Raw genomic sequence first — 17824 nt, forward strand, 5'->3', positions numbered from 1 at the left:
ATTGGATGTCCTCCTGAGAGATATAGTGTCAAATTCTGTCCAATTGGCGCGTGAGATCGTCAAATCCCGAGATTTTTGGAGGGCACTGACCATAATACTACAAAAGTTCACAATTGGGGAGAGATCCAGTGACCTTGATGGCTAAGGTACAGTCTGACAAGCACGAAGACTATCAGTAGAAACTCTCGCCGTGTGTGGGCGGGTGTTATCTTGCTGAAATGTAAGCCTAGGATGGCTTACCATCAAGGACAACAAAACGGGGGGTAGACTGTCGAGCTGTAAGAGTGCCCTGGATGAAATGGCACCCCAGGACATCACTCCTGGTTTTCGGGCTGTATGGTGGGCAACTGTCGGGTTGGTATCCTACCATTGTGCAGGGCGTCTTCAAACACATCTTTGGCTTGGAGTCTCACTGACTGGAGTAGAATTGTCTCCAGTGGTGAGTCCCGCTTCGAAATGAGCCCCGATGACCAACGTAGACGTGTACGGAAACGCCTCGGAGAATGGTGGCATACCAGCCTGACTGCCGCCCGCCATAAGGCCCTAAAAACAGGAGTGATGGTCTGGGGTCCCATTTATTTTCATAGCAGAACCCCTTTGGTTGTAATCTGCAGCACGGCAGTGCGCCGACTATATTCTTTGCCCCTTTTTGTTGACCTCCATTGCCAGTCATTCTGAGCTTATATTTTAGCAAGATAATGCCCGCCTGCACACGGCGAGAGTTTCTATTGCATATCTTCGTGCTTACCAAACTCTATCTTCACCAGCAAGATCGCCGGATCCGCCACCAATTTGGAACGTTTGGAGCATTGTGGGCAGCGCCCACCAACCAGCTCAGGATTTTAGCGATCTAATGCGTCAGACGGAGAGAAAGTAGCACTATATCCCTCAGGAGAATATCCAACAACTCTGTCAATCAATGACGAGCAAAATAACTGCTTGCATAAGGGCCAGAGGTGGATCAATGCGTTATTGACCTGCTCAATTTGTCAAGTTGTTTCTTTTGAACAAATCATCCAGTCTTTCTGAAATTGTAAACATTTGTTTGTCTGTGGAGACACATCACATCTACAGATTTCCGTACATCTAGGATTTGTTTTGCTTAGAGTGTATTTCGTATTCAAGTCAGTGGCCCTTCGTAACCACACATTCGCAGTTACCTCGCAATCGGCCGTCGGAGGACCCATGTTCACTGGAACATTTTTGCCTCTGTTACCGCATACTATCAGCAGTCCAACAATTCGCTGTTGCTTATGACACACCCTGTATAAAATCACACAATCTGTGTCGCTGACTATTGACGAGATGAATGTCCTGAAGTTGATTTTAAGTGACCAGCTGAAGTCTTTTATTGAAATAGAATTTTTGTAACCGGATTCGCTCAGCTAATTCAGCAACAATGGGACGATTGACGTAGTGTTGTTGAAGTCTTCACTTCAAATACTGGTGTGATGCACCTCTCCACATCAGTCTGTCCTATACAAGGCTCTTCATCTCCGAATAATTATTGCAACCTACATCAGACCTTGCTTACTATATGAACGCCGAGCTCTCTTTCTACAGTGTTTATGCCCTACACTTTCTTCCATTACCAAACTGACAACTCTTTGATACCTCCAGATGTATCCTAGCAATTGATCCCTTCTTTTACTCAAGTTTTTCCATAAATTTCTTTACTCACTCTTCCGACTCAATATTTCTGCATGAGATATCGGATCTACCCATTTAATCGCCATAATTCTATTGTAGCTAAAAAAAAAAAAATTGCCCATATTTGTGTGAAATCTTATGGGAATGGGACTTAACTGCTAAGATCATCAGTCCCTAAGCTTACACACTACTTAACCTAAATTATCCTAAGTACAAACACACACATCCATGCCCGAGAGAGCGAACCTCCGCTGCGACCAGCCGCACAGTCTGTTGTAGCACAAAAACTTCAATGACTTTAATTCTCTCCTTGTCTCAACTGTTTGTCAACCACGTTTTACTTCCGTAAAAGGGCTATATTACACACAAATACTTTCAAAAAAGACTTCCTGACTTTTAAACATGCTTCTGATGCAACAAATTTCTCTTATCAAAAATCAGTTCCGTTCAGCTGTTCTTCTAAGTCATTCTCCATCTCTGACAGAATTACAATGTCATCGGCAAACGTTGAAGTGTTAATTTCTTCTCCCTGAACTTAAATTCTCATTCAAAATTTGTCGTTGTTTCCCTTTCTGCTATCGCTGGCAATAGGATACAACCTTGTGTCACTTCCTTCTCAACTACTGGTTCGCGCCAGCTCTTATACTTTGAACCTAGTTTATGTATATGTTGTAGACAATTTTTCACTCTCTGCATTTTATCCCTTGTACATCCAAAACTTCAAACTGTGTATTCCAGTCAACATTGTCAAGTGCTTGCTCCTTAAATAAACATGAAGCGAAAAGAGCAAACTGGCCTCATACCCGAACCCTTATATCAGGCTGAAACACACTAGACGTAGTAATAAAGGGCAGTAACCTCATCTCAGATGCATGTTCGTACATTAAAAGGGCGTATATCTTCCGCTGTGAGATTCTGAATCGCTAATGTCACCTTCGTACTGGCTCGGTAACGACTTGCAGTAATGACCTCCATAAAATGCTGAAGCGGTGGCGCAGCTCCAAGGGGTGTCGCCTGTAAGGAATGGGAGGGGAGGGAAGGGAAGGAGTGGACTGAACAGCGCCCAACAAGACTATAGCAGGGGTCAAAGAAGTTGTTAACTGGAAAGCTGAACAATGGAAGACCATCACCCTCAACGAAGTAGAAGTATACTGGAGACTTTGGAACCTTTTGAGGTACGGTGAAAGGCGACGCATCAGCAGTGAGGGAGGTAACAACGGACAGAAGGACAGCAAATGCAATCAGTAACACAATACGTAACCGTAAGCGCTGTCCACAGACTCTGGTGGGCTCATCGGCACCGACCGACCGCCGTGTCATCCTCCGTCAATGGATGCGGTAAGGAGGGCCTTGAAGCCACTACTACTCTGTCCAGCAGCTCCTCAGTTGGCATCGCGAGACTGAACATACCATGTTCCAGTCCTCCTACGATGGAAAAATCGCTGACAGTAGCGGGAATCGAACCCGGATCCTCTGTTTTCAGTCATTAAGAATTTTTCTTATGAACGCCCGAAGGAGTATCGCAAATCTGAAATAAATGAACCAACTTTCTCTCTCTCTCTGTCTCTCTCTCTTCCTTCCCCACCTCCCTCATCATACCACCACCTCTCTCTGGGACCCGCTTCCCACAGTTTTATAACTTCTACAGTAACTGATTTTGTTCCACAGAAACAGCCTTCAATGAAAGTAATATGCTAAAAAGCTGGACGAGGGATCACTTTTCTCACGCTGTGAGGATACCGTTTATTTTTAGACTCACTGACCGCATAAGTAAAACGCTTTGGAAAAATGGAATGAAACCACATTTTACACTCAGTATAAAAAAAACAATAATTTTCCGACGCCAAATCGATGCATGTGGTCAACTTGCTAGTTACCACCCTATTTTGATAAACGTATCTTGGGAAAAGAACATAAATGCACCATCGGATTCACCTGAATTGTTTTTGGCCCATCAGTTGTAGTGTAGATGCTGACTGAAAATCGCTGCACAGAAGTTCCTATTTTTAAAATATAACATGCGTGCGACTTGTTTGCAGACTTGTTAAGTACAATATAAAAAATGGCAAGGTGCGGATAAGACTCACGCTCTGAAGGTTCTTTACATATTTAATTACGTATATTGACGGTACATCCAACCCGGCAGCCGGCCGGAGTGACCGAGCGGTTCTAGGCGCTTCAGTCTGGAACCGCGCGACCGCTACGGTCACAGGTTCGAATCCTGCGTCGGGCATGGATGTGCGTGATGTCCTTAGGTTAGTTAGGTTTAAGTAGTTCTAAGTTCTAGGGGACTGATGACCTCGAAAGTTAAGTCCCATAGTGCTCAGAGCCATTTATGAACCAACCCGGCAATTGAAAATACCGACAGTTTTCTTCCCTCTTATCGACAATGATACAAACAAACTGACGTACTGTTAAAATAACATAAGCATAGTAGTGTGCCTATGACCAAATTCTGTGGAACTTCCACTGTAATTTCTCCCTATGTAGATTAGGGGCGTCTCTCCCTGTATTAATCCAACAACCTAAGGTGACAACCTGCACCCTGTTTCTCAAATAGGAACTAAGCCAAGCATCTGTTAAACTACGCATTGTGTACAATCTTAATTTCTCTAATAGAATATTATGTTGTGTCACAAGCTCTGCCGTAGCAACCACATACGTCCATATGCAAAAGTGCGCTGCAAGCTGTGGCGTTTCACACAACGTGGCGTTCCCTGGTGAATCGTGGCAGTGGCTGCGTGTTTTTTCAACGAAAAGTAATCGCCCGGGGAGTAGGGCCCCGGTGCGAGGTATTATGAGGCAGGATGTCAGAGATTTTGAATACAAATCACCTGCAGTGTAAGCACACCACCATTACGCGAATGCATGTACCACGGCTGCGTCGGGTCTTCTTTATTCGGGGAAATTCCTCAAAACTCCTGCGTGACCCGCAGGCCAACTGTGTTTTACCACTTTCCCCCTCTTTCTCTGTACTGTCTCATTCATTTATATTTTACGTTTGCACTTACGTACTTAGATCAAGTTAGTTCAGTAACACTAGTATTTTACTCTGTCAAAGCTTTTCGGTGCGCACACCACACACACTTACACATTTCACTTCTGTCTGTCTGATAATTTCAGTCAGCATCCCTTCGTGACGACAGAGATGTTGAGATAATGGGGCCACCGACTGTAAGCTCCCTACTAGTAAATTGTCAAGTCAATGTAATTAATGTTCAACATTCGGACTGTTTAATTGGCATCAGAGCTCACATCCGTTGGTCGTATTCGTTTCTAACAATGACCGTGTGCCTCATTAATACGACTAACGCCAAAGCCACTACCATCGGAAGAATGCTCCTGTCGGAACACAAAAAAGGCGAATATGCTTCTGTTTATTAAAAGACTGACTGGAAAGTGGCATACCAGCTGCCTCATTCTATCCCCCTCAGTACCTTTAAACATATTCCCGAAAATTATGTCATATCAACATATTCGCGCTCTTTTTAACATGCAGCTCCCCTCTCACTCCCATAAGCTCACCTATCTGTAAATCGCCCCCCCCCCCCCCCCCCCGCCAAATTCATCGTTGCCACCATCCACTCCCACTTGCCCATTCTCACTCACTCATTCAGCCCAACTCATTCTCATTATCGTTTTGTGTATCTCTGTCACTGTCTTCTGCTTCAGAGCCACAGTTCCCGCTTTTACAGTCTCCTCAGACTCCTCTTACTGGCCCTGTCTCTCTCTTCCTCGTTGCCATTGTCACAGACTGTCTCTCATTATCATTGACTCTCACCCAGTTCCACTTTCTCCTTCTGTTATTCCTCTCCCACTCGCACTGTCTCCTTCACTCTTTTCCTGGCACTGTTCTGTTAACTGTGTTCCACCGCCACAGTGCCCCTGTCTTTCTCTCGCTCTGCCATTGTCCCCTTCGTTCTTTCTTTAACCACTGTCTACTATCATCCCGTATTTATTACTTTTCCGTTTCTTTTCCCACTCCTTCTCTCTCAGCATAAATAAGAGAGAGATTATGTTATCATGTTAGAATTTTTGGGAAATAAAGATGCTGAGGTAGGTAGAATGAGGCAGCTAGTACTTCACTTCCCAGTCAGTCTTTTAGAACAGGACCATACTAGCCTCCAACGTGGCTCCCGCAGGAGCGTTTTCCCGCTGGTCCCCTTGTTTTCCCTGCTGCAGCAGTGTATGTCGCTCAAGTGAAAAAAAACGTATTGGTCAGTAAAATTTAGAAAGTTTTCTTGTGTAGAATGGAAATAACGTAAAACTAATTATACACCTCAGACCGAATTTTACGTGGACAAAATTTCTGGTTGCGCTTCAGTACTACAACATGGGGTTCCCAGAATCCTTCCGATGATAATGGAGATTTTATACAGCGTATTTCTGCATACTGCGTCAGTTTATGAACTGCATTTTCGCCTCAGACCCGACTTTACGTCTAGAAGCGCGGTAACTTTCAAGCTCCGTGTCTCGAAAACGGATAAAGATATCAAGAAAATGTTCAACTTTGTTCAAGATTGGTATCTTAGGAGTATGCCGTAAAACTTTCACCCATTTGCTGCGCATAGTCGTTTTGGAATCCACGGCTCGAGTCTGGTACGAGAAAATGGTGAAAAAATCTTTTTTCGGGGGTTTCTAAATAATCGTCCGTGAACTATTGGAGCACCATAATCCCCCTAAGGCCGGCCGTATAAAACATCTAATACAAAAAGAAGCAACGGATTTCCTTCATTTGCGTAAACTGGAGGATATGTGTAATATTCAAACTTTCAGCGTGTAATGTAGAAAAGTTACAATATGACAATCTTGTGTGTACATATGTTCTCTAGTCCAAGGGCTATCCATAACAGTTAACCCAGCCTTTCTCTCACCAATATAACCCGTGGTACGAACCTCCTACAAATCTCGTTTTTCTGAGCAGCAACTTGGGGCATACGAATATTAGGTAGGAGATGCTGTCGCATGCATACGAACTGCTGACTGACAAAGTATTGAATTATAAAAGTTTCGTGATCTTTCCGAAAATTATTACCAAATATTAGCCTATCCTAGCTCATATATATACACCGTTGATATCACAATGTTATCTTTCATACACCTGAGTCTGTTATTCATGCTGTAGCGGCCTTCGCTCAGAAGTCAGGTTTCATCCAGCTCTCCACGCTACTCAGTTTTGTCCCCCTTCATCTCATAATAACTACAGAAATCTGCATCCATTTGAACCTGCTTACTGTACTCATCCCCAGGCCTCCCTCTACAATTTTTACCTCCCACTCCTCCCACTATTACCAAGTTGACTATTCCTTGATGCTTCATGATGCGCCCCACGAACCGATCCCTTCTTTTGGTCAAATTTTGCCTTAATTTTTTTCCCCAGTTCGGTTCAGTACCTCCTCAATCTTCGGCATTCCTCTGTAGGGCCAAGATTGAAAAGCTTCTGTTCTCTTCTCGTGAGGACTGCTTATCATCCAAGTTTCACTCCCGTACGTGGCAACACTTCAGACCAAAATCTCAGAAAATATAGAGTGATTCAAAAGTCCGTTAACATTTTAAAACGCACTAATTCACGAAAGAATGTAGGTAGAGAGGAAAAACGTTACACATGTCTGAGATGACACGGGATTTTATCGAAACCGAAAAAGAGTGCAAAAACCGGCCAACAGATGGCGCTGAACAGCAGCACGTCAGTGACACCACACGAGAACTGAGCTCCATTGAGAGAGGGAGTGAGATGTGCCAGCAAACCGCTGCATTGTGACTTTACCAGAAAAGGCTCTAATAGTGAAGCTTTACTATCGGGAAAGGAGAATCCGCTATTGACCACGTGTTTAGCCGCCACGTCCATAATGCTTGGCTTTCGAGATCCAAAGACGTTAATCCGTGTGGCTGCTGTAAGTCGCAAGTCCAATGCAATCGTCCGACCTGATTATGGATGCTGTAAGACAACATACAACGTCAGTTTCTCACCATACCTACTCATATGTTGTACACTACTGTTCACAACATTGTCCCACGATCGGCCGACATGTTGAGCACTTGCTGTAAAGAACATCGTCTTTCCTGAACTGATCAGTTTGTGTGCTCATTATTGCTTTCGTATCATATGAAGCACCCTCTTTTGGTCATTTTGTGACTTTTTTTACTTCAATAAAACCCCATTTCATTTCAAGAATTTGTGTACATTTTTGCTTCTCTACCTACGTTATTCCGTGAGTATTGAATTTTGAAATGTTGATCGATTTTTGGGTTACACTGTACGGTCATTATCAGTCATTCAGCAGCTCAAATATCAAAACCGATAAGCTACTCTTATTGTCTCATTTACTAACATAATTCTTTCAACAACAACTGAATAATGAAATTACTTTCCATTACCGTCTTTTAATTTGTGCTGATGTTCATCTTATAACCTCTTGTCAAGATGCTATCCATTCCATTCAACTGCTCTTCCAAGTATTTTACTGTCTCTGAAGAATTGTCATCGGTGAACTTCAAAGTTTTTATTTATTCTCCTTGAACTTTAAATCCCACTCCAAATTTCTCCTTGCTTTTGGTTACTGCTTGCCCATTGTTCAAACAGAATAACACCGGCGATCGGCTACAAACTAATCTCACCCCATTCTCAACCCCTGCTTACCTTTCATGTCTTCGACTCTTATAACAACAGCCTGGTTTTTCTGGAAGCTATAAATGATCTTTCCCTTCCCGTATTTTATTCCTGATACCCTAAAAATCTCCAAGATCGTAGTCCACTGAACTGCATTAAACACTTTCTTTAAATCTGCACTCGGCATAAACGTAGGTTTCTCGTTACTTACCGTGTCTTCTAAGATAACATGTAGGGCCAGTATTGACTCGTGTGTTACTACATGTGTCCTGATCTTACCCGAATTTGGCTACTGCCTATGTTTTCATTATCCTGTAAATAATTCCTGTCAATATTTTGCAGTCATGAATTATTAAACTGATACTTCGATAAGTGTCAACACTAGCCTCCTTTGAAATTTGAATTATATGACTTAAGTGTTTTCCCTTTTAAAGCCGAAGTTCATACTCTCTGTTATCTTTAAGTTCATTGTTAATTTATTAAATTTTGCCCAGCTGTACACAACCTTGAAGGTTTCGTTCGCTTCATCAGCTAAGAGTTCTGGTGCTTTATCAGAACTGTAAGTGGTTTTCAAAGTTAATATTTTCCCGGCAGTATTTCAATAACAGTTTTAATCGTGGTACTTCATCTTCAAACAGACTGATGAGCAAAGACATTATGACAATTTCTGAATGATGAAACCATTTTAAAAACCATAGTAGGCTGTCAATTTTATTATTCAAAGTAGTACTTCTATTGCACCTTGTATATACATGATATTACTGGCCAGTTCCGGTCGGTGGCCATTTTCAGATGTATTGCGCCGATGATGAGTAGGTAACACTTAAAACCTGTTTCGTGCTACGTAGGAAGAGACCCTTGTTCCCACACACACATGACGAAAGCCTACAGATGTGGTCTGGTACATCACAAACTGAAAAACATTCATTTCGCAATATGTTATGTCAGTAAAATAATCATAACCGCTGGCTTTGTGATTCTTACCAAATACATTTAACGCCACAATGTGATCTTTTGCTTCCTAATAGGTAAATGATCAAACGCCGAAGCCGGCCAGTAATGTCATCTATAGGGTGTTATGGGTAAAACTGCAGATATTTCTATTGGCGGTCGACGACACAGTACTGAACAACGTTACATCAGTATTTACTTCATTTGCACACTAATAATTGTAACTTTTAGGTTGATTAGCAAGTATGCGTGCCACAACCAATAATTTCCCCTGTGCAGCAGGTCAGGTATTTAAGTGTGCATACGTTGACGCAAAACCGACAGTCTACACTGAAAGGCGTAGTCCACTCCGTGGCTCAGTTACGATTGTGCAGGAAACATCATGTAGTTATTATGTGGTGTGTTTGCGGGAAAACTGTTAGACACAGACGAAAAACAACTAACACTCTGAAGTGGGTACATATTGAGGTATTGATTATCAAAATATCCGTACCTGTAACTCTGACAATCCGTTTCCATGCTACTGTAGTTGCTGTAGTTCAACTTCAAACACGATCATCATCCACGACATTGTCACAAATTCTGAATGAAGAAAGCTTATATACAGGGTGAATCACCTAAAACTTGCACCGCAAACAGTGAGGAAATGGAAAGTGCTATTGATGTGCGATTTTCATAGAATGGATTGGTAGTCAACGGCTTGTACTATCAGCCAATCAACAGATTGTAGTAATACCTGGAAAGTCTATTTTTATGCAAACATCCACTTTCTTTAAATTGAACAATGCCTATTGGCATTAACAGACTAAAAGCAGGGTAAATTAGAATGTCAGCGGTGTTTGTTGCAGGATTGTAGTCGGAGTAATTTACGTGATATCGTATTTTGAAAAGTTCCCAGAAAGACACATGTATAACATCTGTGGCAGCACAACCTAAAGAACAGCACAAGTGCATACACTAGTTATGTGTATTCTGACCAGTAACGAGGCAACTGATCATCACACGTTGTGTTCAAAATGACCACCGGCAGCGGCAATACACGCTTCCAATCTGGTATGGAACGACTGCTGCACACATGTAAGCATTTCAGGGGAGATGTCCGAGCAGGCTGCTATAATATGTCGTTGCATATAATCGGGTGTAGTTGGTATGTCCTTATAGACAGCATCTTTCAGCTTTCCCCACAGAAAACAGTTGACAGGCATCAAATGGTTCAAATGGCTCTGAGCACTATAGGACTTAACTTCTGACGTTATCAGTCCTCTAGAACTTAGAACTATTTAAACCTAACTAACCTAAGGACATCACAAACATCCATGCCCGAGACAGGATTCGAACCTGCGACCGTAGCGGTCACGCGGACAGGCGTCACATCCGGGGAATTGGCCTACCATGGAACAGGTCCTCTGCGTCCAATCCAACGATTTAGAAACAGTTCATGAAGACATGCTGTAGTACTTCGAGCATCATATGCTGGAGAGCTATCACAATGGTTTCACAGTTTCCTCCTAGTCTCCAGAGGAACACTTTCTAGCTTCCGTGGAAGATTGTCTGTTAGGAGTCTTTAATCCTTTTGCGTATTCAATTTCCGCCTATGACAAACGGGCCTATAAGCTGATGGTTCAGTATCCCACACCACACGTTTACATTCCATGGACGCTGACGTTCGCCGTGCGGGATTGGCCGAGCGGTCTAGGGCGCTGCAGTCATGGACTGTGCGGCTGGTCCCGGCGCGGAGGTTCGAGTCCTCCCTCGGGCATGTGTGTGTGTGTTTGTCCTTAGGATAATTTAGGTTAAGTAGTGTGTAAGCTTAGGGACTGATGACCTTAGCAGTTAAGTCCCATAAGATTTCACACACATTTTTTTGACGCAGAGCCGGCCGCGGTGGTCTAGCGGTTCTAGGCGCGCAGTCTGGAACCGCGCGACTGCTACGGTCGCAGGTTCGAATCCTGCCTCGGGCATGGATGTGTGTGATCTCCCTAGGTTAGTTAGGTTTCAGTAGTTCTAAGTTCTAGGGGACTGATGACCACAGATGTTAAGTCCCATAGTGCTCAGAGCCTTTTTTTTTTTTTTTTTTTTTGACGCTGACGTTGCACTTGACGAAGCCAGTGGGGATTGTCAACAGACCAATAGCGCATGTTTCGTTGGTTTACCTGGTCGTCATTAGCAAATATGGCTTCATCATTAAACAAGACACGATACATCGGGAGTATGCTGTCTTATTGTACATTAGGACACTTTCCTGACTTATGCCACTTCCTCGCGCGGTTACGCGGGAGCTAACATGCGGATCAATTGCAACAGGACCAAGAACATTTATTTGTCCCCTCTTCTTTCGTCACTTTTTTACTTCTTTTACGTTTTCTAGGTGCTACAGTACGACTTTCACGTAGTTGGTTGAAGAGATTGATAAATAATTGCCGAGATGGTTGACGTCTGTTGGAATATCTTGCAGTACACACCGTACAAGAACAATCTGCTTTCTTCCTTACACCCTCCATACGCCATGGAGCATATCGGCTACTTCACTCACGACCTACTGCTTAGACTGTCACATACTAACTAACAAGTCGCAGTGCACTCAAGGACCACGCAAACACATTGTAAGCAAACATAACAACATTGTACGTAGCAATTACGCAGGATGAATGGCACAAACAAGTGTCGGTGTGGGAACTTTTAAAGATACGATGTCTCGTAAACGACTCTAGAATCCTGTAACAAACACCACTGATATTCTGATTTACTCCAATTTTAGTTTGTTAATTTCAATAGGCATTATTCCATTTAAAAACGTGTATACTTGCACAACAAATGCACTCTCTAATTATTATTACAATCTGTGTGTATTTTCTAATAATACGACCCCTGACTACCAATCCATTCTGTGAAAACCGCACATCAATAGCAATTTCCATTAGAGCAATATTTGCGTTGCAAATTTTAGGCGATTCTCCCCGAAAACGTGGTGAAAAGTAGTGCTTCTAAGTTTTTTATGCAAAAAGTCTTAAAGCTTTTTAAATAAAACAAGCGTTATTAGCATTCTACATCTTCATTCTTCATGTCATTATTTGCAGCCCTCTCCCGCTAGAGAACACCGAATTGTAGCGTGTAACATGGCGGTGTCTGAGAAGGAGTGTGGTGTAATCGAGTTCAGAATTCGAAGAGTTAGTCTACACATGGAGGACTTTCTCCTTCAGCATGACAATGCTAGATCACACACGAGCGCTGCGACATCTGCTACAGTCCTACGTACTGGGTTCGCTGTCATCGATCATCCTCCATATAGGCCCGATTTGACCGCATCCGATTTTTATCTGTTTCCAAAAGTTAAAGAATACGTTCGAGGAATTCACTTTGTTAGTGATAAAGCGGCGCAAGCAGAGGTAAGGTTGTGGCTCCGACAACAAGTTCAAACATTTTACTGTGACGATATCAACAAACGGGTCTCTCGTTGGGAGAAATGCTTTCGTTGCCAGAGTGACTATCTTGAGAAATAAATACAAAGTAGGCACGAAGAATAAAATTATAGAATATTAATGATGCTTGGGCTATTTAAAAAGCTTTAAGGGTCTTCACATAAAAATTGGAGGCATTAGAACGTAGATGACGTTATTCCTATCAACGGATGAAGGGTATCAGATGGATGCCATATTCCTTGACTTCCGGAAAGCGTTTGACTCGGTGCCCCACTGCAGACTCCTAAATAAGGTACGAGCATATGGGATTGGTTCCCAAATATGTGAGTGGCGAGAAGGCTTCCTAAGTAATAGAATCCAGTACGTTGTCCTCGATGGTGAGTGTTCATCGGAGGTGAGGGTATCATCTGGAGTGCCCCAGGGAAGTGTGGTAGGTCAGCTGTTGTTTTCTATTTACATAAATTATCATTTGGATAGGGTGGATAGCAATGTGCGGCTGTTTACTGTTGATGCTGTGGTGTACGCGAAGGTGTCGTCGCTGAGTGACTGTAGGAGGATACAAGATGACTTGGACAGGATTTGTGATTGGTGTAAAGAATGGCAGTTAACTCTAAATATAGATAAATGTAAATTAATGCAGATGAATAGGAAAATGAATCGTGTAATGTTTGAATACTCCATTAGTAGTCTAGCGCTTGACACAGTCACGTCGATTAAATATTTGGGCGGAACATTGCAGAGCGATATGAAGTGGGACAACCATGTAATGGCAGTTGTGGGGAATGCGGATAGTCATCTTCGGTTCACTGGTAGAATTTTGGGAAGATGTGGTTCATCTGCAAAGGAGACCGCTTATAAAACACTAATACGACCTATTCTTGAGTACTGCTCGAGCGTTTGGGATCCCTATCAGGTCGCATTGAGGGAGGACATAGAAGCAATTCAGAGGCGGGCTGCTAGATTTGTTACTGGTAGGTTTGATTATCACGTGAGTGTTACAGAAATGCTTCAGGAACTCGAATGGGAGTATCTAGAGGAAAGGAGGCGTTCTTTTCGTGAATCGCTACTGAGGAAATTTAGAGAACTAGCATTTGAGGCTGACTGCAGTACAATTTTACTGCCGCCAACTTAGATATCGCGGAAAGACCCCAAAGATAAGATAAGAGAGATTAGGGCTCGTACAGAGGCATAAAGGCAGTCATTTTTCCCTCGTTCTGTTTGGGAGTGGTACAGGGAGAGAAGATGCTAGTTGTGGTACGAGGTACCCTCCGCCACGCACCGTATGGTGGATTGCGGAGTACGTATGTAGATGTACTTTGTGTTGTTGTGCTGAAAATGCAAATCATTTGCACAAGCATGTTGCAAAATTCAAGTCACTTTGATGATTAGTGCATATCGTATTAATGCTCTTGCAATTTTAATGGCGAGCTGTACGTGTAGGTTGTTACTCAAGTACAGTGCACGCTCTTTCCTTGTGCAGGTATTGTGAATTGTAAATAATTTTTTGTTTTATCTAATCTCTCTTATCCACCGCCTCCCTACCCGCGTGGTCGGCACATCCGACAGCAGTGCGGTTGTGGAGGGATCGTGGCCCGTGTAGTAAAAAACTTTAAATATAACATCGAAAATCCAATGGCCCTGCCGCAGTGGTAACACCGGTGCCCGTTAGATCACCGAAGTTAAGCGCTGCCGGGCTGGGCTAGCACTTGAATGGGTGACCATCTGGTCTACCAACTGCTGTTGGCAAGCAGGGTGCACTCAGCCCTTGTGAGGCAAACTGAGGAGCCACTTGATTGAGAAGTAGCAACTCCGGTCTCGTAAACTGACACACGGCCGGGAGAACGGTGTGCCCCTCCATATCTGCATCTAATGACGCCTGTGGTCCGAGGATGACACGGCGGCCGGACGGTACCGTTGGGCGTTCATAGCCTGTTCGGGCAAGAGTTTAGCTTAGTTTCTCACATCGAACGGTCAGGAGAGAGTCTTGTGCGAGAACACTCGGAGGAAATATTTCAACTCTTCACAAATCTTTAGTATTGTGTCACATAAACTAAGTAAACAATAAGGCAAAGATTAAGAACAGACAAAGGCAGAAGAACGATATGAGTGAAGTGGCGAGAATTGGTTATAACTTCTGATGTTAGCGGACAGCGCTGTTCTGCGAATGTGTTGGGTTCAGCACACTGATTATATTAGAAGCCCACATTCGATAGAAATAACTGATCAATGACGGCAGTGAACCACGTACGATGCGAATGGCGGTCGACTTAAACATCGACGCTTTTCTCGCGAGATGCACCTAATAATACGGCAGGCTCGGTCGCTGTAGTCGTGGCCCGTCACTCGAGGCGGGCTGACCTCTGCTCTCCAGGCTACAGACTACAGGGACGGACAGACACCGTCTCCGGACTGCTTCGTGGTTGATGACGTCAGCGAAAGAGGAGACGGTCGCCGCTCGGCGCTCGGTCTGCAGACGCAACAGCTAACAAGGGGGCGGGAAGGGGAGGGGGGTGACTGGACCAGATCCGAGGAGCGGGGGTCTGTCCCCTCGACCCGGCCAGCGTCTCAGTAAGGGGGGGGGGGGGGGGTGGAGGGGGGGGGGGGGGAATCCGCCACTCGCTTCCAGTGTCGGTGGCTGAGTAAACGCGCGCCAGCAGGACAGCTGCCCCTCTGCATTCTTCATGCTCAGCGTTCTTCCATTGTGCGTACCTATCCTCATCCATATCTACGTCTATAATCTGCCACTCACCATAAAGTACGACGCAGAGTTTACTTTTCATTTTACCACATATCATCGATTTTCATCTTTCATTCGTGGGTAGACAGCATGGAGAATTTTTCGTTTCTCCCTGTTAGGAGAGCGCTGCTGCTCCATAATAGTGTAATAAATATTCAAACAACCGCTCCAGTTGCTAAAAAGTCCTTTACTTTATGGTGCCCTAGAGCTCTTGTATATTGGAAAAATATTGTGTTACCACTTGGACCTGTTGGTAAAATATTTTAGTTACACAACCAGATTCAGCTCCCTGCCATCATCAGGTTTATAAAAGTATTCACAGCGTTATGTTAGACAAAATATAAAAACGTTATCGTCAGATGATAATACCATGAATAATACACTTTTACCATATCGTTACACATAGGCCGGCCGGTGTGGCCGAGCGGTTCTAGGCGCTTCAGTTTGGAACCGCGCGACCGCTACGGTCGCAGGTTCGAAACCTGCCTCGGCCATGGTTGTGTGTAATGTCCTTAGGTTAGTCAGGTTTAAGTAGTTCCAAGTTCTAGGGGACTGATGACCTCAGATGTTATGTCCCGTAGTGCTCAGAACCATTTTTTTATCGTTACATAAATTTCGTAATCAATCTATAAACACTTGTAACAGGACATCCTCCCCTGACATTACTTTTCCTGAAGAGTAGTTTTCGACACCAGTATTATTTTTCGAATTCTGAAAAGGTCAAATTATCTCAGTTGCTTTTCTGGAAACTTTCATATAATTTTATAAACAGCATGTTATATTTCAAGCCAAAATTAATGAAAAGCAATTACTTTAAAAAATATTTTAGTTTCGATGTTATAATCGATAAGTATTAGTTCTGAATGTACAGTTAAAATTATTTTTTATTTAGAAACGCTTGAAATTACGAATTCTTTTACAATTAAAATTTCAATTATTAACTACGCAATCCTTTGCTATTTACTACGTTTATTTCTGGATTCATTTATGAAATAATAATCGAAATTAACAATGTACCGAAAACTAGTAGCAATTCATTTGTTAAGGAAAATTGTAAACCCTTTGGAATATGGTTATTTCCGCAGAGTGTGAGTAGTCGTAAGATTGCCTCTGATGTTATCGGACGTATTTTGTGTAACAGGTGCGAAAAATGTAATTTTGGCTTTGTTAATGGTGAAAAATCAAAACACTGTGTGATATACTAAAATGTGAGAAAATCAGTGGAAAATATATTTACGTAAAAAATTCTGCAAGAGCAATCTTCCAATTTGTTTAGTTCAAAACAACCATGAGATCTGATAGTAGATTTTCAGCTTCAAGAATCAGACCCCTAGACAAGAAGAACTGGAGCCTTCTCAGCATGACAAGCTAAGTAAACTCGGAAGTTTATAGTAATCTTCGCTCCTCTCAAATCTTCATAAAAGTCTTTGCTTATTAATTACTTGGACTGGGCATTGTTTAATGTGGACAATAGATGGAAGAAGGAAGGAGAGGGGAGATTACATATTCTGCTAGGGGTTGTACACGTTAATGTTAAAACTGTAATCGTTTTGCAGTTTTTACATCAATGTGTACACCCCCTAGCACAGTCTTTATAGATTGACAACTTAATTTTTATTACGATACTATAACAGTGTATATTCATGGTTTATCATCTGACGATTACGATTTTATGTTTCGTCTAAAATGATGCTGTGAATACCTTTATGAACCTGACGACGGTCAGACGACTGAAACTGTTTGTATAACTAAAGCATTTTACTAACAGCTCAGGGTGGTAATACAACAATTTTCGAACTTTCCTTTATTTTAGTTTCCGACCTGTTTCCGGTTTTCTAGTGAATCTCAAACCGACAATGTAAATGATACTAAAAGATGTACATAATAGTATAATGAATATTCAAATAATTTCACTAACAGGAACGTAGGTTCGGCGTGGAAAAGTCTTAAGTTTACACAGGTACCGTATAAGGCCTATGTTTGATACTAGTAGACTTCTCTTGGCAAGGAATACCCTTTTTGCCAGTGCAAGTCTGTTTTTGATGACCTCCTCCTTCTTTCCGTCAGTGGTTATTTTGCTGCCTAGTTAGCAGAATTCCTTAACTTCATATAGTTCGTGACCATGACTCCTGATGTTAAGTTTCTCGCTGTTCTCATTTCTGTTACTTCTCATAACTTCCGTCTTTCTTCGATTTACTCTCAATCCATATTCTGTACTCATTAGTCTCACACCACCATATGGCTGCCCAAATACTTACCGAACCCCCTCCATGTTTCACTCTTGCGACGTAAGCTCGTCCAGAAGTTGGGAAAAGAGCTCAGCAGGACTGGGAAAGAGCTCAGCAGGACTAATCGGACCAAAAACTTTGTTCCATTGCTCCATAATCCAAGTTTTATGTCTCTGCCACCACTTTTTTCTGTTACGGGCATTTGCATCACTGATGAGTGATTTTGGAA

The sequence above is a fragment of the Schistocerca americana genome, chromosome 6, assembly GCF_021461395.2.
Source record: "Schistocerca americana isolate TAMUIC-IGC-003095 chromosome 6, iqSchAmer2.1, whole genome shotgun sequence".
Classification (NCBI taxonomy): Eukaryota; Metazoa; Arthropoda; class Insecta; order Orthoptera; family Acrididae; genus Schistocerca; species Schistocerca americana.